The sequence below is a fragment of the Phyllobates terribilis genome, unplaced genomic scaffold (genome assembly GCF_046119375.1).
Source record: "Phyllobates terribilis strain yellow unplaced genomic scaffold, ASM4611937v1 Scaffold_2__4_contigs__length_985480577, whole genome shotgun sequence".
NCBI lineage: Eukaryota > Metazoa > Chordata > Amphibia > Anura > Dendrobatidae > Phyllobates > Phyllobates terribilis.
The window spans coordinates 544,931,337-544,953,584 of record NW_027362762.1 but is presented as its reverse complement, the minus strand read 5'-3'; positions in this window follow the sequence as shown (position 1 = coordinate 544,953,584).

The window sequence follows — 22,248 nt, the reverse complement described above, 5'->3', positions numbered from 1 at the left end:
TCAAATGGCAAAATGGGAGAGGTATATGCACAAGGATACCAATACTAAGGATAATGATAGAAACATGTCCCTTATAATTCCCCTAACGGGGTCAGAGTAGATGTAGTCCCCAATGTCAAATACACTCACCCGTAGAGTAGCCAAGGGACGCTCAGAGAAAGGGGAGGGAAGAGAAGGGGGGGGCGGGGGACAAGGCAGGAGCAGACCAAGATGGAACCTGCAAACCTCGACGCACGTTTCGCGACTCCGCTTTATCAAGAGGCATAATGGTGAAGACGCCGGCATCTTTTTAAATATCCCCCAAACAGAGTCACATGTGGGTGTGTGTGACCGGAAGAAAATGGCCGCTGACCGGAAGGCATGAACGGCGCATGCTCGGGGATCGTCAGACCGTCCCGCCCCCAGAGCGCCCGTCATGACGTCGGGGCCAACCCGGAAATGCCAGGAAGCAGAGTCCGGGGTAGCTCCGACGTCACGGAGACAGGCGCCTGGGTAGGCAGGGAGGGCGAGTAGCCCCGAGCATGCGCACTGCCACAGTGGGAGACCAAATGAAAATACCATATTATTCATATATACCAGTGTATAAGAACCCCCTGAATAAAAACGCATAAGTGTCGCATTCCACATATATAGGTGCAAACAGCTACATAGATAAAAATACATCAAAGCAAAAATTGCAAAGTATAAAGAGTGAAAGGTAGCTGAGTCCATAATATGACGGCAATCTCAGGGCAGTATCCAGAGATGTCAGTGGTCAGTCCATTTTCGTGTACCCGGTCGAATCAGCAGTGGGGGGGGGGGGGAGGATTTTTACACAAGGAGCCAGCGTAACGATAGGTACAGGGTCCAGAAAAGGAAGTGCTATAAATACACAAAAACAAAAAGAGTAAAAAATAACGAATGAACAAACACACAGAAAAATAAATAAAAAATAAATAATAAAGAATAACAATAAAATATGCAAAAGAATAAAAAAGAAAAAATAATAACACAAAACAGATAAAATAACTAGGCCAGAAAAGCTCACTGCCGTAAGATAATTAAAACAGGAGGGGCCACAGGAGAGCATGCGAACAAAGAGCATAAGCTACATAGCATCCCAAAGGGGATAATAATAAACGCATATGGACAGAAATGACTCCTCCATGGCACCAAAAAGGTGAGCCATGGTGGCTGTCATTCAAAAAGAAGGAGGCGCAGGACTAAAAAGCACAAAAAATGTATCATAAAAAAGGTGAGAAGCCCAGATTTTCATTCAGACCCCGCGGCGCCAAGGTGTTAAGGGTGATGATCCATCTCGCCTCCTTCTGGGCAAGGAGGCGTTTGGCATTACCCCCCCGGGAGCCAAGGCATACCTTATCGATCCCCCGTACTCTAAGTGAGCGGGGGTCACAGTTATGGACGGCCTTGAAATGCCGTGGTAATGTCTTCAGCTCCCGGGGGTCCGTGGTAGTGCGAGCAGCGACAATGTCCCGGACGTGCTCCCGAACTCTGATTCTAAGCTCCCTGCTAGTTAATCCTATATAGATTAACTGGCACTCACATGTGGCAAAGTAAACCACATGTGTAGTGCCACATGATATATAATGACGAATGTCAAATTGGCGGGAGCCATCAGAGCTGGAGAACGACGTACAACGTAGGACACTGTCGCATGCGACGCAATGGCCACAGGGAAAGGAGCCCACCGTGGGGCCGCGGGATCCCCTCCCGGGGGGGTAATGCCAAACGCCTCCTTGCCCAGAAGGAGGCGAGATGGATCATCACCCTTAACACCTTGGCGCCGCGGGGTCTGAATGAAAATCTGGGCTTCTCACCTTTTTTATGATACATTTTTTGTGCTTTTTAGTCCTGCGCCTCCTTCTTTTTGAATGACAGCCACCATGGCTCACCTTTTTGGTGCCATGGAGGAGTCATTTCTGTCCATATGCGTTTATTATTATCCCCTTTGGGATGCTATGTAGCTTATGCTCTTTGTTCGCATGCTCTCCTGTGGCCCCTCCTGTTTTAATTATCTTACGGCAGTGAGCTTTTCTGGCCTAGTTATTTTATCTGTTTTGTGTTATTATTTTTTCTTTTTTATTCTTTTGCATATTTTATTGTTATTCTTTATTATTTATTTTTTATTTATTTTTCTGTGTGTTTGTTCATTCGTTATTTTTTACTCTTTTTGTTTTTGTGTATTTATAGCACTTCCTTTTCTGGACCCTGTACCTATCGTTACGCTGGCTCCTTGTGTAAAAATCCTCCCCCCCCCCCCACTGCTGATTCGACCGGGTACACGAAAATGGACTGACCACTGACATCTCTGGATACTGCCCTGAGATTGCCGTCATATTATGGACTCAGCTACCTTTCACTCTTTATACTTTGCAATTTTTGCTTTGATGTATTTTTATCTATGTAGCTGTTTGCACCTATATATGTGGAATGCGACACTTATGCGTTTTTATTCAGGGGGTTCTTATACACTGGTATATATGAATAATATGGTATTTTCATTTGGTCTCCCACTGTGGCAGTGCGCATGCTCGGGGCTACTCGCCCTCCCTGCCTACCCAGGCGCCTGTCTCCGTGACGTCGGAGCTACCCCGGACTCTGCTTCCTGGCATTTCCGGGTTGGCGCCGACGTCATGACGGGCGCTCTGGGGGCGGGACGGTCTGACGATCCCCGAGCATGCGCCGTTCATGCCTTCCGGTCAGCGGCCATTTTCTTCCGGTCACACACACCCACATGTGACTCTGTTTGGGGGATATTTAAAAAGATGCCGGCGTCTTCACCATTATGCCTCTTGATAAAGCGGAGTCGCGAAACGTGCGTCGAGGTTTGCAGGTTCCATCTTGGTCTGCTCCTGCCTTGTCCCCCGGCCCCCCTTCTCTTCCCTCCCCTTTCTCTGAGCGTCCCTTGGCTACTCTACGGGTGAGTGTATTTGACATTGGGGACTACATCTACTCTGACCCCGTTAGGGGAATTATAAGGGACATGTTTCTATCATTATCCTTAGTATTGGTATCCTTGTGCATATACCTCTCCCATTTTGCCATTTGATATGTTTTAGTACACACTTTCATGGGTCGCTCTTTCCCTTCCTCCCTTCCCTTCCTCACATGGTTCTGCCATTATGGTTAACTATGGGTAACCGTGTTGCATTTTTATGGTCTTGTATGGTCTCCCTATTTGTATCTACTTTTTATAGATGTAATATGATGTATCTATATTTATACTTCTATTAATAAAGTTCTCTTCTATATGCTGCACACTCAGCTTTCTCTTGTGTTTCTCATATTGATCGTGAGTTAGCAATTTTTTATGTGATTATGGGGTGCGAGCTGTGAGTCTTCCACACTCCATATTCGTTATTCGTATTATGTTGGCCGAAGTGTTTATTATTACTACCCCATTTTTGTAGACCTGTCCGCTTCAGGAATAAGAGATATAAAGTTCTCCTTACAGCTTGGGTTTAGAAGTGTCACCAACCAGTAATGACTGTCACCCAAAATTTTGAGAACGCGAGGGTCATGGGAAAGGCAGCGTAACATAAACTCAGCCATGCGTGCCAGACTGCTAACAGGCAAGACTTCCGTGTCCTCACCAAGAGGATGACTGACCATGCTCTCCTCCTCCTCCTCTTCCTCCTCCTCTCTGTCCTCTGGCCATCCACGCTGAACAGACGGTATGACAGCTGTGCAGGTAGTACTATCTATAGCACATGAAATTAGCTCCTGTTCTTCCTCCTCCTCCTCTTCCTCATTGTCACCCAATCCACATTGGGATGAGATGAGGCTGGGCTGTGTGTAATCATCCTGTATGGTTCCGTGCTCCATCTCATCGTGCTCCGCCTGCAATGCATCCTCTTTGATTGTGAGCAGAGAGCATTTCAGAAGACAGAGAAGCGGAATGGTGAAGCTAATTATGGCGTCATCGCCGCTCACCATCTTGGTGGAGTCCTCAAAGTTTTGGAGGATGGTACATATGTCTGACATCCATGTCCACTCCTGAGGTCTTATGTGTGGAGTCTGTACTGAATACCAATGGCCTTGATGATGCTGGTACTCAAAAGCTGCCCTCTTCTGCTCACAAATCCTTCACAACATCTGCAGTGTAGCGTTCCAACGCGTGGGGACATCACACACAAATCTGTGAGCCGGAAGCTGGAAATGCTGCTGAAATGTGGTGCCCCTGAGGGTTCAGTCGCCACAGAGGTATTGCATCTCATCCAGAGGTGTGGTATCTCACTCACAGGTAAGGAAGGAGTATGGCTCAGGACCCTAACACTAGATCCACTACACCACATTTCCGGGGGACAGGGCGAGATTGCTCCTACGGGAGAGCACAGTCCCTGATCCCTGGCTGGAGTGGGGAGGAACCACTTAGAGAGGGGGAACTATGTAGTGGATGGGTGGAGGACGTAGATCCTGGGAGCACATCAGGAGGAGTTATAAAAGTAAGGAACCATCTTGGTTCAGATAGACAGTCAGAGGAGGAAAGTGACAGGAGCTTGGGCTCTGCATGAGCTCTGCTCCACAGGAGGGCCAAGGCAGGAGGCCTGAGCCTGAAGGAGAGGGGAGAGAGAAGGGGAGCAGGAGAGGCTCCAGGACGAGAAGAGAAGGGACCCCAGCGGTACGGGCCGTGCAGCAAGCCACCCGTACGCCCGCCGCTGCCAGGAGGTAGGGGGGTCAGGCCGTAGAAAGGGAACCGGTCCCTTAACTAGCCAAGAGCTACAAAGCCTAAATACAGAACCAGAGGCTTCAGCATTTCAAATACCGCAGACCATAAGTCCATAGCAGTCTACTAGGAAGGTAGCCACATAGGACCCCGGGGACGGAACACACGTCGCCCACCAATGCCCGAGGACACCGGACAGGAGTGCTACTAGGTGTGAGGTGCAGGGAGAAGGCCAGAAAGGATACACAGAAGGGGGTCCTGATAAATACTCTGGAGATATCTGGGAGTCGTCCGAGCCCCTCACTGCATGAGCACAGGATGCCGTGGGCTCTTACACTGGCCCTGTAACTGGTACTGCTTTAACCGTGAGTAAAGGATCTGGGACTGCATCGTTTGGACTCTGTGATTATTCTTGCACCGTGACACCTTGCACCATCACCACCATCATCCATACACGCTGCCCTGAAGCTACACTCTTCCTGTGGGGAGTTACATCACCTTGCTGCACATACCACCAGCTTCAGCGGACTGCTCAGCAGCGGCGGTTCCCAATAACCGCATTCCACAGGTGGCGTAGTCGGACTATACATAAACTACCCTGGTTTGACCGCCCTGGGTCATGGACCGGGTCACTGCCACGGTGACTACAACCCCCAGCATCTACAGGCCCGGCTCCGGGTACCCCATGGTCCAGGGGGCGCGTCAACTTTGGCGTAGTCGGCAGGATTCGTGACCCACCCGTTAACATCGGGTATTGTGTGCCTAAAAGACTGTGTTTTTCTACTGAATGTGGCGTCCACCCCTGAAGAACGGGCGCCATTATGTGCCAGCCAAACAACAACCAAAGGTCACCTCCCATCGTGGGCCAGGTGCCAGAATGGCGCCAAAAGCGGGGCCCGCCCGAAGCAGCAGTGATTATGTATCTGAATGTGTCCATCGACGTCGGGGGGCTGCCCTTGGAAGTGACCGACAGCAGACTGCCCTGGAACCACCCCCGAAAGGGGAGGTGAGGCAGGAAAACTGAGAGTCAGGGTGTGGTCTGGACCAGTCCAGGCAGGCTGCACCCGGAAAAGGACATGGACCGCAGCAGCACCGGAGGCCCTGCCAGCGGCATGCTGCAGGATGAAGAGCCTTATACCCTGGAGGAGCTGGTGGCCAAGCTCCCCCGGGAGGATACCGAGTTCCTCCGCTCCGGTATGGAAGATCTGGGCCGGAGGACGGCAAGGGCCCAGCGGAACGCCATCGAAGAATGGAAGAGAGAGATGGAGCTAAGGATGGCGGCACGGCAGCCAGCAACGCTGCCTGGCACCGGCAGCGCCCCAGCCTCCGAGGACCGAGAGCAGAGTCGGGAGGTCGAGAGTGACGCAGGAGCAACCGCGGGAGCAGGTATGGGAAGTCTCCCTGTCCCGGGCGCTGCAAGCATAGACCTGTTCCTGGGTCCACTGGTGGAGCCGCTAATCCTGGGCGTCACTGAAACTACCCCGCTCCCAATGCCCGAGCCTGGCCCTTTAACCCTGGGTGACGCCGCTGCATGCTCGCTGCACTCTTACCCAAGTGCACCCGTCCTAAGCGCTCTCCAGGCCCCGGAACCACCGTCAGACACCAGCGGCGCCGGCCCATTCCTAGGACCTCTCCAAGAACTGCCCCCTCCGACACCCGCATGGATGTACGGGCGTCACCAGTGGGACTGGTCCGCAGAGGTAGGGGACCAGCAGCCTTCGCTCCTACCCGCTCCGCAGTCCACCGCCACCATCTCCCAGTTACCGGAAGACGAGGCCCAATTCGAGTGGGATTACTCTGGGGAGGACCTGATGGGGTTCTCCCAGGAGACAAAGGCAGCCGCAGCCCGCCGCAAAGAGTTCTGCCGCCAGCAGCTGGTACAGTTTGAAAAGGAGCGCAGCTTACAGCAAGTGCGGTGGGAGCAGCTCGAGGCCAGGAACATGGAGGAGAAGGCCAGGACCCGCCGAAGTCAGCAGACCACCAGCGGTCCCCGAATCACCGGGACCATAGTAAAATTCAACCTTAACAAAGGATGGGGGTTCCTCCAGGACCCGCTGTCAGGCACGGATCTTTTTGTAAACAGAAGAGAAAAGGAGTCCCACCTGCCAGAGGGACACCCAGATCGGGACCTGTATCCCGGGGACACCGTGTCCTACACCCGTCACCGAGGAGTAAGGGGCTGGTATGCCCTCAATGTCCACCGGGTGGAGACAATGCCCTACCGTGCTGATGACCCAGCTGGGTCAGCCTGCGGTGGACCAGAGCCTCCCCGGAGGGAGCACCCTTACTGAATATAGTAGGTGGAGCAAAACTTTGGAAATTGTATATAAGTTACCCATCAGTGTATGCAGAGACACTGTGAGTTCATGTTTACCCAGTTGCCTGGAAGGGTACAATCAAAAGTTAAAAAAGTTTCCCTTGTTAGCACTTAAGTTACCCAGAACGGTTCTAAGACACTAACCGGCTGAGGACTGGGAGCAGCCACCTTTTGTAAATAGTTGCACCACTTAAGGTGCCCCTTATTGGTTTTATAAGAACTACAACGAGTGACCTCAGAACAAAAACCCGTTGGAGGTGGCCGAAGATGAGGTCCAGCTCCAGGATCGTCTAAGCCCTGCAGCCACCCAAGGGTCTTCGTTGAGGGTTTGGGACGGGTCCCTCATGCTCGTGTTTGCAAGTTTGCACCCTATTGAAAGGTGGACACCAGGTTGCAGACCGTGCTGTAATCTGTTTAAAAAAAAATGTGCTTGATATAAAAAGTGTTTATGAAGAAGAATGTTTTATATACAACAATGTGCTTATACTAGAGAAGAGTTTTATGATGTTTTATATTTGAAGGGAAGTGTTATTAAAAGTGCACCTATAATGTTTTGCAGCAACGTTAAAAGAAGTATGCCTCCCATAAAGGGAAGAAGAGTTGTTTATGACCTAGTATGCGGATGAGTCCTAAAATTTTGCATGTCTTTGAATTGAATTGTCTTTTACTCTGTTCCAGCCCGCGGACGTGCTGTGTTTTACCAGGAGGGTGTGTGGCGCCCCTGAGGGTTCGGTCGCCACAGAGGTATTGCATCTCATCCAGAGGTGTGGTATCTCACTCTCAGGTAAGGAAGGAGTATGGCTCAGGACCCTAACACTACATCCACTACACCACATTTCCGGGGGACAGGGTGAGATTACTCCTACGGGAGAGCACAGTCCCTGATCCCTGGCTGGAGTGGGGAGGAACCACTTAGAGAGGGGGAACTATGAAGTGGATGGATGGAGGACGTAGATCCTGGGAGCACATCAGGAGGAGTTATAAAAGTAAGGAACCATCTTGGTTCAGAGAGTCAGAGGAGGAAAGTGACAGGAGCAGGGGCTCTACATGAGCTCTGCTCCACAGGCGGGCCAAGGCAGGAGGCCTGAGCCTGAAGGAGAGGGGAGAGAGAAGGGGAGCAGGAGAGGCTCCAGGACGAGAAGAGAAGGGACCCCAGGGGTACGGGCCGTGCAGCAAGCCACCCGTCTGCCCGCCGCTGCCAGGAGGTAGGGGGGTCAGGCCGTAGAAAGGGAACCGGTCCCTTAACTAGCCAAGAGCTACAAAGCCTAAATAGAGAACCGGAGGCTGCAGCATTTCAAATACCGCAGACCATAAGTCCATACAAGTGTACTAGGAAGGTAGCCGCATAGGACCCCGGGGACGGAACACACGTCGCCCACCAAGGCCCGAGGACACCGGACAGGAGTGCTACTAGGTGTGAGATGCAGGGAGAAGGCCAGAAAGGACACACAGAAGGGGGTCCTGATAAATACTCTGGAGATATCTGGGAGTCGTCCGAGCCCCTCACTGCGTGAGCACAGGACGCCGGGGGCTCTTACACTGGCCCTGTAACTGGAACTGCTTTAACTGTGAGTAAAGGATCTGGGACTGCATCGTTTGGACTCTGTGATTATTCTTGCACCGCGACACCTTGCACCATCACCACCATCATCCATACACGCTGCCCTGAAGCTACACTCTTCCCGTGGGGAGTTACATCACCTTGCTGCACATACCACCAGCTTCAGCGGACTGCTCCGCAGCGGCTGTTCCCAATAACCATGTTCCACAGGTGGCGTAGTCGGACTATACATAAACTACCCTGGTTTGACCGCCTTGGGTCATGGACCGGGTCACCGCCACGGTGACTACAACCCCCAGCATCTACAGGCCCGGCTCAGGGTAGCCCATGGCCCAGGGGGCGCGTCAGGAACACGACACAGCATTGTGCTAATTAGCTTCAGCACAGCCTGTTGCCACTTGGCCGAGGCAGTGCTGCAGTGCTTCCAGCTTGTGACTGATGTGGTCATTTCGGAGATGGAGGCTGAAGAGTATGAGGTGCAGGAGCTGTAGACCATTGGGGCAACCCTGATTGACATAGGGCCCGCAATCCTTGGCATCGGAATGACGTGTTCTGTCCCAAGGTCTGACTGGGTCCCGGCTTCCACTATGTTAACCCAATGTGCCGTCAGCGAGATGTACCATCCCTGCCCACAAGCACTTGTCCACGTGTCCGTGGTTAGGTGGACTTTCCCGGTAACTGCGTTGTTGAGGGAACAGCTAATGTTTTGGGACAGGTGCTTGTGTAATGAGATGACGGCACACCAGGTGAAATAGTGGCAGCTGGGGACTGAGTACCAAGGGACGGCCGCCGCCATCAGGTTGCGGAATGCTTCCATCTCCACGAGCCTAAAAGGCAACATTTTGAGCGCAAGCAGTCGTGAAATGTGGGGAATTTAGTAGTGTGGCCTGTGGGGCATTGGCTGCGTATTTGCAAATGTGTTCCAAGGACTGGGGTATGGACAACTGAACGCTGCGCTGGGACAAGGATGTGGACGTGCTTCCTGATGCTGAGGAAGGAGGATCAGGGTGAGGAATATGCGGTCCAGACTCACGGCTACTGAGACTTGACCGTGTGAAAGACAAGGTGGTGGTGGTGGCTAAGTGACTGGAAGCATTATCCGCTATCCAACCAACCACCTTTTGACACTGCTCTGGGTTCAATAGTGGTGTGCTGCGGTCCCCAAGGAATTGGGACAGGAAGGTCGGGCGAGAAGATGTCGCTGTTTGTTGTGGCACAATTTCAGCTTGCCCACGGCCTTGGCCTCTGCATGCACCATCACGTCCAGTTCCCCATCCCTTGCCACATGCCTTGCCCATTTTAAATGGAGAACAATATCTTCCACGCTCACTACAAATGGCTGAATTTGTAGCAAAGTTATATTCAATCCGTGTGATGGAGAAACCACAGTTTTAAATACCTGGCCTTTAGGTAACTATTTTGAACAGCAAACCAGTGCCAAAAACTTTGCTCACACACCAAAAAAAAATTTGAATGGAGGCAAGAAATGGCCGAATTTTCAGAAAACATATATGTGATCCGTGTGATGGACAAACCACAGTTTTAAGTACCTGGCCTGTAGGTAACTTTTTTGAACAGTAAACCGGTTCCAAAAACTTTGCTGACACACTGAAAAAAAAATTGAATGGAGGCCAAAAATTGCAGTATTTTAAGCGTAATTATATGTGAATATGATCCGTGTGACGGAGAAACCACAGTTTTAAATACCTGGCCTGTAGGTAACTATTTTGAACAGCAAACCCAAGACGGTGCCAAAAACTTTGCTGACACACTGAAAAAGAATTAGAATGGAGGCCACAATTGGCAGAATTTTCAGAAAACGTATATGTGATCCGTGTGACGGAGAAACCAGTTTTAAATACCTGGCCTGTAGGTAACTATTTTGAACAGCAAACTGGTGCCAAAAACTTTGCTGACACTTTTAAAAAAAATTTGAATGGAGGCCAAAAATGGCAGCATTTTCAGCACAATTATATGTGAATGTTATCCGTGTGACGGACAAACCACAGTTTTAAATAGCTGGATTTTTAGCGGTGTAATATGGAAAGGACCTGGCTGTATTCTGCAGTGCTAACAAGCAAATGGCGCAGAAAAACGGTGTTCTCTGGATTGCTTTTTAATCAAATAATGAGGATTAAGATCCAAAAAAAAATATTCCTGGCCCCTGAGACCTGGGCCTTTGTCTAGAAATATCTAACAGCAGCAGAAGGCAGAACTGGAATGGAGCCTCTTGTTCTATATGCACTGCAGTCTGCTATATACACTGCCTGCCTGTCTATATACACTGCCTGCCTGATATCTCTTCACATGGATTAGTCCTCAGAAGGACTGTTTGTTGAGATGGATATGTGTAATGTACTTGTTTTCTCCCTACGCTACCTAATACACAACCAAATCTCTCAGCAGCACCTCTCCCTACACTGCCAAATTGCGGAGTAGACTGACGAGCTCAGCGGCGTCAGGTCTGATATAGACCTGATGACGCTGTGCGTCCAGCCAATCACTGTAATGCCATAACCAACATGCAGGGAGGGGACCCGATCATCCGCCCAAGCATCCCGCAAGTATTCGGCGAGCTCCGAGCATCTCAAGTACTGAGATGCTTGGGCGAATACCGAGTACTTGCGAGTATGCTCACTCATCACTACAAGTTACTGTTCAGTTAAGAGTTTATTTTTGAATGATGGACTCATTAAACTGTAAAACATCTGGTCCTGGAAAACCCACAACGATTACATGCGGCTTGCATGGGCGTAATGCCCTCACAGCTCTTGTCCACACACCCTGCTAGTAGAGATGAGCGAATATTTCAATGTTCAGTTCAGATTACGATCGCCGATTTTGCAATATTCGCCAATTTATTCATCGAATATTCACAGAACCTAGCTGAACACCATTGGATTCAATGGGGGGCAAAACCAAACGCATGCACAACACCTTCAAATGGGCCCAAAAGCTGCCAAAACAGACCAAATTAAGGACAGAGACCAGGAAAGTGGCATCAATTGACCCACAGTACAAATTTTATAATGGCCCAGCAGCAACCAGCCATGGGCCATGCATGAGGTATCAGGGTCTGGGCCAGCATTTACAGCTTTGAATTGAACTTCAAATAAAGATGAGGTGGGTGAGGGATCGATGTAGGTCTGCTGTGTTAGGAGCCCTAATACCATGCAACAGCTCAACCAGCTTTTAAGCTCAGCCACACTCAGATGGCAGAAAAATCAGTTTCACAGATTAGTATTGGTACAAGAATTTAAGGATAGTAAAAACTGGTAGTTGACTGAAACTAAGTGGAGGCCTGCCAGACTGGGAGGCCTACTGCTACAGGCAACACACATGAAGGAGACCCAATCATGAGCCTCAACCATTTCCAAAAATTAAAGGCTGACACCACCATCAATTTCACCAAAGTAGAAATGTTAGAATTAGGACCAACATCCCTTCCACTACAGCCAACCCAGCAGATGGAGGTCCAATCAGGAGTCATCAAATAAAAAAAAAATTAGGGGCAGACACCATCTAGAGACATCAATTTCACCAGAGTAGAAATAGTATAATGGGGACCGACACCTCTTCCACTATAGCCAACCAAGCAGATGGAGACCCAATCAAAAGTGTTCACATTTCCCTAAATTAGGGGCTGACACCACCGAAGTGGCATCAATTTCAGTAGAGTAGAGCTAGTATAATGAGGACAGACACTTCTTCCACTACAGATAATAATGCAGATGGAGACCCAACCAGGAGTCTCCACATTTCCCTAAATTAGGGGCTGATACCACTGAAGTGGCATCAATTTCAGTTGAGAAGAACTAGTATAATGGGGACTGACACCTCTTCCACTACAGCCAACCCAGCAGATGGGGACCCAGCCAGGAGTTCTCAAATTTCCCAAAATTAGGGGCTGACACCACCGAAGTGGCATCGATTTCATTAGTGTAGAACTAGCATAATGGGGACTGACACCTCTTCCACTACAGCCATCCAAGCAGATGGAGACCCAAACAGGAGTCTCTACATTTCCAAAAATTAGAGACCAACACCACAAAAGTGGCATCAATTTACCTAGAGTAGAAATATCATAAAGTGAACCGACACCTCTTCCACTACCGCCAACCCAGCAGATGAAGACCCAATCAGGAGTCTCCACATTTCCAAAAATTAGGGCCTGAAACCACCAAAGTGGCATCAATTTCAGTAGAGTAGAACTAGTATAATGGGGACCGACACCTTCTTCTACTACAGCCAACCTAGCAGATGGAGACCCAATCAGGAGTGTTCACATTTCCAAAAATTAGGGGCTGACACCACCGAAGTGGCATCAATTTCAGTAGAGTAGAAGTAGCATAATGGAGAACAACATTTCTTCCACTACAGATAACCCAGCAGATGGAGACTAGTGATAAGCGAACATGCTCACCACTGCTCGGTACTCACCTGAGCATCACTGTGCTCGACAAGCTTGGCACTTGGCGAGTATTTCCGGGTTGCTCAGTCGGGAACTCGGGTCCCCTCCCTGCTGATACAACTCTCACCGAGAAGCAGTGTCAGTAAAACACATTGGGCTCACCAGAGGATTTGATTTTGAGGGCCCACCTTTCTCCCCAGCTCAAGAGCCCCATAGCAGCTGCAAAGTTTGCGCTATCATGAACTCTCCTGGAGAAGCCAGGGCCCACCCGAGGATTCTCAGGTGGGCACATAAAACCCTGCCGAGAAGCAGCCCTGGCTAAGTAAAGTGTGGAAAGTTTCCTGGACACTCTATGACTGCTTTTTTACTGTGGACTGGCTCCAGCAATCTATAAGACTGCAATCTATGATCCCTTCACTGGCTCCCCATTGGCCAGAGACTTCAGTTCAAAACCATAACCATGACATCTACAACCTATCTACTGCGTATATCTGTGACCTAGTCTCCGGGTACATACCAGCACACAACCTCCGATCCTCACAAGATCTCCTTCTCTACTCCCGTCTTCTCTCCTCTTCCCACAATTGCATGCAAGATTTTTCCTGTGTATCCCTTCTACTCTTGAACTGTGTACTCCAACATATCAGACTCTCGCCTACTGTTGAAACCTTTAAAAGGAAGCTGAAGACCCACCTCTTCTGACAAGCCTACAACCTGCAGTAACCCTCGCTCCTCCATACCACTGCAAGATCAGCTGTACCCTCACCTACTGTATCCTCACTCATGCCTAGTAAACTGAGCCCTCGCAGGCAGAGTCCTCTCCTCTCCTGTACCAGCCACATTTTTGTTCAAGATTATTGTAATTGTTTTTGCGATGTATACCCCTTTTTCATGACTCGCCCCCTGGACCGTGGGGTACCCGGAACCGGGCTTCTGTACGATGCTGGGGGGTAGTAGTGGCAACCCAATCCCGTGGCTCAGGGTGGTCAGACCAAATGTTGTGGCAGTCTATTTATAGATTTGTCAATGTCCGACTACGCCACCCGTGGATTGCGGTCAGATATAACCGCCGCTGCAAGGCAGACCGCTGAGGCTAGTGTTGGTGTGCAGCACAGGGGTAGGATAACTCCCCACGTGAAGAGTGTAGCCTCAGGGCAGTGTAGGGGGATGCTGGGGTTGATAGTGCCGGCCGCAATAGTAAAAGTTCAGAGCCCGTTTCAAACAGTTCTGGGTCTTTATTGTAGATGTTACTAATGACCCAACAGTATTACCGGGTAGGAGTGGGCCTGGGTATCTGAGAGCATTCGGGTGAGCCCCACTGGTCAGGGTGAGTGTGTAGGCCTACCGTTCTCTATATGCTCTTTCTGACTATCCCCCTCTTCATGGTGTAATAGCCCACGTCCCTGAGCTGGCCGTGTACTTCTCGCCTGTATGGCTTGCGACTCGGGCCTTGGATACCTTTTGCTTTCTCCTCGCTGTACTGGTCCCTCTGTGTGGCGGAGCCTCCAGGCTTCTTAGGCCAAAGGACCTGAAATCCCTCGCGCATTGGTTCTCTGCTGCTGGGCTTATAACTCTGACAGCCTCAGACCCCAATGTCCGTTTGTGTGATTCTCTCAGCCAGGACCGGCTCTCGTCGCCTCTATCCCTGGTTTGCAGTTTCTCCTCTGCCTCATGGACTCCTCAGATGCTGCTGACCTGTCCCTCTTCTCTGAGAACCCTTCTGGACACTTCAGAAGTGGGTTCTGGTCTCTCTAACCCTGCCCCAGTTCCAGCTTTTTATAGGGCAGCCTGCTCCCCCTACTGGCCTGGCACAGGAGGCGCTGCATGCTAATGGTCCCTAACCAGGGAACCTCCCTCCTGCTCTCAGACACAGATTATTGTTTGTGGCATCCAGGCCTGGGGTGACATATTCCCCCTTAGTAAAATTTAGTACTCCGGACTAAACAGGAAACACAAATACAGGGTATAAGTTATAACATAACATATATACAAGTACATTTTGTCCTTAAGGTCACGGCGCTTCCGCGACCGGGTGTCCATATCACCCAATAAGGTGAAGTTTTGAACGGAGCGGGGACCTGTCTCCATAAACCCCAAGCTCCTGGCCTTGGGCGTGGCGACAAGGCTTAGCTACCTACTTTGGGCCACAAGGGGGCCACGCCGGACAGGTTTTTCTTCTGTGGCCATCTTCGCAAGAGGGCACCAAGTGCAACTATCTACAAGACAGTTCTGGCCATTCAGTGTCCATGACCTGTCTGTCCATTGAACTAGAAAAACTGGAAAAACACTATTAATAACCAAGTAACAAACATAAAACATTTGCAATATACAGGTAAATGCATACTTTGTATTTAGATCTTCCAGCGAGCTGGTATTTGACCCCTAGTGCTCCGGGTCGACCTGCATAACCCACTGTCTGGTGGTGGTCTAACCTGGCTTTCCCCACTAGCATTTAGGGTACAGCTACTAGCTGGGTTTACAGGCAGTGCAGGCAGCTGTCTGCGGGTCCTTTGGCTTACCGCAGGCATGGCAGGCTCACTGTCAGCAGACGGTTGACTCTCCTGGGCTGCTGGCATGGGTTCTTCTGCCTCTGGGGCTGCTTGTTCCTCTTGATCTTCCTGCTCTCCTGTAGGTTCCTGCTGGGTTGGTTGAAGGAAGTGTAGGACGGGTACCACTATTGCATCATTTATCCGTGTCCAGGTCCGGGGGAACTCTCCGAAAACGGTGCTGACCATTTCTTCCTTGTCCACTGCGGGCTCAAGGTCATCTTGATCTTCACTTGGACTCTGCAGTTGCTCGGGGCACCATTTCAGGTGGTCTCTGGAGACGGTGCTAGTGGTTTCTACTCCATCCTTGGTAATTACACATACCTTCGGGCTGTTGTGGTCGGACTGCAGTACTGTGTACGGGTCGCTCTCCCACTGGTCATCTAGCTTGTGAAGCCTTCTCTTCCGCTTCAGGACCTGCTCACCAGGTTCCAGGGGACCAGCAGGGGCGTGTTGGTTGAAGAGCCTCTCTTTCTTTTCTCTCGCTTGAGCCAGACTCCTCTCCACACTCTCCTGTATCTTCTTGTACTGTAGCCGCCGTTCTGTATCCCAGTCCGCGTCTGGGGAGGTGTCCTCGGGTGTCAGGACTCCTATCTCCAGGTCTACCAGCAGCTTACCTGGTCTTGCTCACATCAGGTAAGCCGGGGTGCAATTTGAAGCATTCACTGGGATATGGTTGTATAAGTCAATCAGGTCTGGCAGCTTCTCCGGCCACAGGCTGCGTTCTTCCAGGGGCAACGTCTTGAGGAGATCAATGATGATATTATTCATTTTCTCACACAGCCCGTTGGTTTGCGGGTGGTAAGGCGTTGTCCGAATTTTCCTACAGCCGTAGAGGTTGCAGAACTCCTGGAAGACTTCAGCCTCAAACGCTGGACCTTGATCTGTCAAGACCTGTTCCAGATACCCGTGTGGACGGGAAAAGTGTTGTTGGAAGTCTCTTGCCGCTGTTTGGGCTGTCAAGTCTTTATCAGGAACCACCACCAGGAACCGGGAGTAATGGTCCACAATCGTGAGGGCATAGATGTAGCCGGATCGGCTTGGAGCCAACTTCATATGGTCCAGAGCTACCAGCTCCAGAGGCTGCCTGGTGACGATGGGCCTCAAGGGTGTCTTCTGGCTGGTACGGTCCTCCCTTCTGAGGTTACATGGGCCGCAGTCCCTGCACCACTTCTCTATGGCCGCTCTCATATCGATCCAGAAGAACCGCACTCTCAGTAGGAACTCCAGTTTCTTCCACCCGAAGTGTCCCGCTCTGTCATGGTAGGCCTCCTGTACCATTGCTGCATCTTGTCTTGGGACCACTACCTGCCAGGTCAGCTCGTGTGTCCGGTGGTTGACAAGCCATCTGCACAGCTTACCTTCGTAGAGGAATAGCCTGCTTTTCTCCTTCCTCTGGAGCGTCCGGGCCAGGGCTAGCATCTGCCTGGGTTAACATGTCTTTCACCAGGCGTATTGCAGGGTCCCTACTGGCCTGGGACAGGAGGCGCTGCATGCTAATGGTCCCTAACCACATGAAAAGTGCCATGGAATAAATGTTGATAAAGTAATAATAATAATGTGATCCAGACTCACATCTACTGAAACTAGACCATGTGGAGCACAGGGTGATGATAGTGGAAAACTGACTGGAAACTTTATCTGCTATCCAACCAAAAACCTTTTCACACTGGTGGTGAAATGGTTTCACAATAGTGGTGTTCCGCGGCCCTCTAGAAATTGGGACAGGAAGGTAGTTCGACATGACATGGGTGTTTGTTGTACTCCCTCATCAGGCACAGTATCATCTTGCCCTCGGCCTCTGCGTGCACTATCACCATCACCATAACGTCCACTTCCCCATCCCTTGACACACACCTTGCCCATTTTAAATGGAGTTTAAGATTTATCACGTTGCCAAAAATGTCTGTATTATTACCGCAGTAATATAGGATCACGTTTGATAAGATGACCACAGTTTTAGGCAGTGCCCTGGTGGTCAGAGAAGCTTCCAGGGTTCTTCCCCATGCTGTTCCCATATCACACACCACGTGGCCAGATAAGGTTGTAAAATTTTAAAATTACATTTCCCGGTGAATGCATTTGTCTTGGTTGAAAGCAATGCAAAAGTGCAAAAACGCATCAAAAACGTTATGTGTGAACATAGCCCAAGGTGTGGAGGAGCATTTTTGTTTTTGCATATTTATTTTGCCTTATATACAAGTCAATGCCCTGGAAAGGATGTTCCTTAAAATATTTCCCAGGAAAATCCATTTTGATTTCGTTTTTGCATGTTTTATTGTGAATCCGCAAAAGTGGCATAATACCTCTGACAACATTGTTGACAGCAGTGACCTGGGAGTCAGAGATGCTTCCAGGGGTCTTCCCCATGCTGTTCCCATGCCATTTGAGCAGTGTTCCCATCGATTTGGGCAATTTTTAGGCCCTCTGCAGACTGCTGGTGGGGCCGCCAGAAAAATGCTTGAGTTTCCCATAAACTTACATTGGGCTCGTTGCTCGGACTGAGCACTTGAGCATTCCAATTTGCTGAACCCGAGCAACAAGTACCAGAGCATTTTAGTGCTCGCTCATCACTAATGGAGATCCAACCAGGAGTCTCCACATTTCCCTTAATTGAGGGCTGACACCACTGAAGTGGCATCAATTTCAGTAGAGTAGAACTAATTTAATGGGAACCGACACCTCTTCCACTACAGCCAACCCAGCAGATGGATACCCAATCAGGAGTGTTCACATTTCCCTAAATTTGGGGCTGACACCACTAAAGGGGCATCAATTTCCTGAGTAGAAATAGTATAAAGGGGACCGACACCTCTACCACTACAGCCAACCCAGCAGATGGAGACCCAATCAGGAGTGTTCACATTTCCCTAAATTAGGGGCTGACACCACCAAAGAGGCATAAATTTCCCCAGAGTAGAACTAATATAATGGGAACCGACACCTCTTCCACTACAGCCAACCCAGCAGATGGAGACGCAATCAGGAGTCTCCATGTCAGGGAGATATTGATGTCAGAAAAATGTTCTTCCATATTTCCCTGACATGGATATTGACCATTTCTCCCTTCTGTCAGTACAAAGCTGTCTTCATAAAAATCTCAGCACAAAGCCCCAATTTACACAGTCCAGAGATGACAATCTACAGTGTATTCCAGCAAATTATCACCCACAGCCAAAATAGCTTACACAAACAAACTGCTGGCATCCGAGAAGTGTTATAACTTCGTTAAGTTGTGAACATCTTGTCCGTGGCACACGGGGGGCTAATTAGTGGCAGGATTGCAATAATATGCGTGTAACAGGGAAAGCTTGTTTCCCGAGCTTCAAACAGACATTTTTAGACACTTCAACTCAGAAACGAAATATGAAATATTGTAAGTTTCATACGTCCGACAATAACGGTACCTATATTTTTAGTGGCAGGGACAGCCGAGGAATGTATCCATAGTTTCTCATTGCTGTAAGAAAAATCAGGGAGCTGTAGAGCAAAAACACCAGAATAGCAGACTGCAGCTATGTGATGTCTGGTCTCTAAATGAAGGTAAAATCATAACGGAAAAAATGGTGTCGTTTGCAAGCTTCTGCGATCAACGAGCAATGAGTTACTGCAGAATTTAGCGTTTTTAATAAAAATGTACAGGCTGGAGAACAGCCCACATGATGTCACCACAAGGGGCATGTGGGCTGATCTCCCCTTAGGTATAAGAGAACCCATGGACAAAAGAGGAGCACTCATTGCCAGGGGGGTATAAGAACTATAAGCAGCGGGTTGCGTTCGATAATGCTCAAATCAAACTGGGGAGCCCCTCCTCCACCTATGTTGAATTGTCTCAGCGATCATATAGTGTAAGTTATCTTCTTTTATCCTGTTTATTTTACGTAACAGCTTATGTATTTTAATGTCTCCTTTGTAACAGCCTTGTATATATTTTTCCCAAACACTGCCTCCCTTTTGGATTAAATATAAAATTTAATAGTTCTGTTTCTTTTGTCCTGTAATCGTTCCCTTCCCCGAAGCCATATACTCTATCAAAACGCAGGCATCCGTCCAGGCCTGTGTTATATTTCAAATTTGGCCGGTGGTGGCAGAGAATAATAATAATCGGGCTATCGTGAAGCTGACAGTGACCGTACGGAAGGCGTAAACACATATTCCATGCTTTGGAACCCAGAAGTGTGACGTCATACACACACTGGTCGCTTGCCAATACCCACAAGGCGAGTAGTCTGGATCGTGTGCTCGCGATTCTGGACGAAATACTGCCAGCGTGACTGCACGGCGAGATATTGCATGATATCCCCGATGTCGTCCCTGTTTCCACATTTCCAAAAATTAGGGCCTGACACCACCAACGTGGCATTTCAGTAGAGTAGAACTAGTATAATGGGGACTGACACTTCTTAAACTACAGCTTACCCAGCAGATGGAGACCCAACCAGGAGTGTTCACATTTCCCTAAATTAGAGGCTGACACCACTGAAGTGGCATCAATTTCAGTACAGTAGAAATAGCATAATGGAGACCGGCACCTCTTCCACTACAGCTAACCCAGCAGATGGAGACCCAATCAGGAGTGTTCACATTTCCTTAAATTAGGGGCTGACACCAACAAAGTGGCATCAATTTCAGTAGAGCAGAACTAGTATAATGGGGACCGACACTTCTTCCACTACAGATAACCCAGCAGATGGAGACCCAACCAGGAGACTCCACATTTCCCTAAATTAGTGGCTGACACCAGGAAAGTGGCATCAATTCACCCAGAGTACAAGTAGTATAATTATTATTATTTATTATTATAGCTCCATTTATTCCATGGTGCTTTACATGTGAAAAGGCATCACCGACTGGTATAATAATAATAGTTATTATTCAATTACAGCCACATTTATTCCGTGGCGCTTTAAATGTGAAAAGGTGACTCATCGACTGGTACAAGAGGAGAGAGGACCCTGCCCGCGAAGGCGCACAAACAATCTACAAGGGATGGGAGAGGATTCAGCTTCCTTTTGAAGGTTTCCACGGTAGGCGAGAGTCTGATGTGTTGGGGTAGATAGTTCCATAGTAGGGGAGATGCAAGGGGCAAATCTTGTATGCAATTGTGGCAAGAAGAGATAAGAGGGAAGTAGAGAACGAGATCTTGTAAGGATGGGAGGTTGTGCGTGTGGCGCCCCTGAGGGTTCAGTCGCCACAGGGGTACTGCACCTCAGTTCGAGGTGTGGTATCTCCTCTTCCAGGTAAGGATGGAGCACTTCTCAGGACCCTACTTCACCATTCAACACTACACCACTCCTGTCCTGAAGGGGGCCTAAATGCACCAGGGTGCTGCCCCGGCCCGGGATAGGGGAGATGGGTAGAGATGAGCGTTGTTCTACTCGAACTGTTCGCCAATCTCAAATTCGAGCTGTTTTGGGCGGTGTTCGAGCCGGTCGGCGAACACGAACAATTTGAGAAAAATTCGGCTGTTCGAGGTTATGTTCGATAACTGTTCGTGCACCAAAATCATAACTGGATTTTTTCTCAGTAATGATGAAAATTAATGTTAATACGCAGTTTGAGTGTACAGCGGGGTGGGGGGAGGGGCAGGGGATGGATCTCTGCAGGAACAATGAAGATCTCCATTTTTTTTTCTCTTTCCCGCATTTGCAGTGGGGAGGTGCAATCTGTCAGCCTATCAGCAGCGCACACACGGAGCGAAGTGCTTTTTTTCACACAAGCAAGGGCATGTGTGATTGGCAGTGTATGTCACATGTCCTTGCCCTATAAGACCAAGCCATTTTCCCCGTCGCCACCATTTTCTCACTGCTGCAGCTGCGTGTTAGACGGCACCGCTGTTGCTGTGTGCGCTATACCTTGTTAATTTCAAGCCAATTTTCGCACAAATATACAGATAGCTTGGGAGTAGGGAATAGTTGTGATTGCAGTCCTTTTAAGGACTAGGTTACAGCATTTCCTACGACTTTTATCAGGCAGGTCTGTGCTCTTAAATAGATAGATTGTGGGAGTAAAGACTAATTGTAATTGGAGTCCTTTTCAGGTTACATCAGTTCCTATCAGTTTTTGCCAGGCAGGTCTGTGCCAGTGCTGTGCAAGTTTTTTTCACAGCATTTGGCTGAATCTAGCAAAGCTAATCCTTTTTGGCCTATTGCAGAGTGTGTTAGTCAGTGGAGTAGCCTATCTGTGTTGCAAGATATACCACCTGTGTATAGAATACCAATTTTTTTACTGCACCTAGTGAAGTAAAATCTTTTGGGCATAGCATCATTCTATTAGTCCATCTATACTGACCTCCATCAGGTTGCAAACTGAATATAATTTTTTTCTGCATCTAGCTCTGAAAAAATATTTGGGCTTCTAGCGGTGTGTGGGACTTGGTCTATTAGTCCATCTATACTGACCTCCATCAGGTTGCAAATTAAAAATAATTTTTTTCTGCATCTAGCTCTGAAAAAATATTTGGGCTTCTAGCAGTGTGTGGGACTTGATCTATTAGTCCATCTATACTGACCTCCATCAGGTTGCAAATTAAAAATAATTTTTTTCTGCATCTAGCTCTGAAAAAATATTTGGGCTTCTAGCAGTGTGTGGGACTTGGTCTATTAGTCCATCTATACTGACCTCCATCAGGTTGCAAATGAAAAATAATTTTTTTCTTCATTTATCTCTGAAAAAATATTTGGGCTTCTAGCAGCGTGTGGGACTTGTTCTATTAGTCCATCTATACTGACCTCCATCAGGTTGCAA